Here is a 1166-nt window from a genome sequence, read left to right on the forward strand (position 1 = left end):
TCCCTTTGGTTTCATCTTTCCCTTCTGACAAATCAGTAGGAGCTTCTATTTTGCAAGAAACAAAAAGACGTTGGAAGAGCTGATGGGTCAAGATAAAGACCCGATCTCTTACCAATTACAGTCACGGGCAAACCAGACTTGACTTTGAAGAGCAATTAATGTAATTTGTTGCCGATTAAAATAGAATAGAATGATAAGAAACAAAGACAAAAGCCACCTTCTGCCCACCACCCTTTTCTTCCCAGGCTCAAATTCACTCCTTCACTCCTGACTTCTCTACCTCCTACCCAACTCCAAGAGGCACAGCGGGGATGGGGAATGGAGGTTGTGGTCAGTTTGGAACATTTTGTTTCTGCCACTCCCTCCTCACACTTCTCCCTGCTCCAGCATGGGGCTGCTCAAATGGGCTGCAGTCCTTCAGGATAAACATGCTCCAGCGCGGGCTCTCCGCAGGCCACAGTTCCTTCAAGGCATATCCACCTGCTCCACCGTGGTCTCCTCCACGGTCTGCAGTGTGGATATCTGTTCCAGCGTGGTCCTCTCCACAGACTGCAGGGAAATACCTGCTCCACCGTGGTCTCTCCCATGGACAGCAGGGGAATATCTGATCTGGCACCTGGAGCACCTCCCTCTCCTTCTCTGACCTTGGTGTTCACAGGATTGTTTCTCACGCTTTGTTTTTCCTCACTCCTCACTGCCATGCAGCTTTTTGCCCTTCTAGAAATATTTTTCAGAGAGGTGCCACCAGCTTCACTGATTGGCTCAACCCTGGTCTGAGGTGGGTCCATTGTCAAGCTGGCTGGAACTGCCTTTGTCTAGCATGAGGGCAGCATGAAGGCAGCCCCTGGTCTCTGCTTCTCACGGAGGCCACCCTGCTGAAAACCGCTTCCATTTCCTACTCTGGTTGTACCACCCAAATCTTTGGGTTTTGTGCTGCAACCAGCTTAGCCTTTCTCACCGTGATGCTCTACGACTGTCAGGTCACTAGCTGCAAACCACTGAACTGTGAGTCATGAACAGGAAACCTTGCATGCAGATGGTTGCCAGAGCATGGATTACAGCTGTTTTCTACTCTGTGTTGCACACTGACAATATCCTAGAATCATAGAATCGCAGAATGGTTGAGGTGGGAAGGGACCTCCAGTGGTCATCTGATCCAAGCCCCT

The sequence above is a fragment of the Nipponia nippon genome, unplaced genomic scaffold, assembly GCF_047370975.1.
Source record: "Nipponia nippon isolate SJK-2023a ecotype South Korea unplaced genomic scaffold, ASM4737097v1 scaffold_53, whole genome shotgun sequence".
Lineage (NCBI taxonomy): Eukaryota > Metazoa > Chordata > Aves > Pelecaniformes > Threskiornithidae > Nipponia > Nipponia nippon.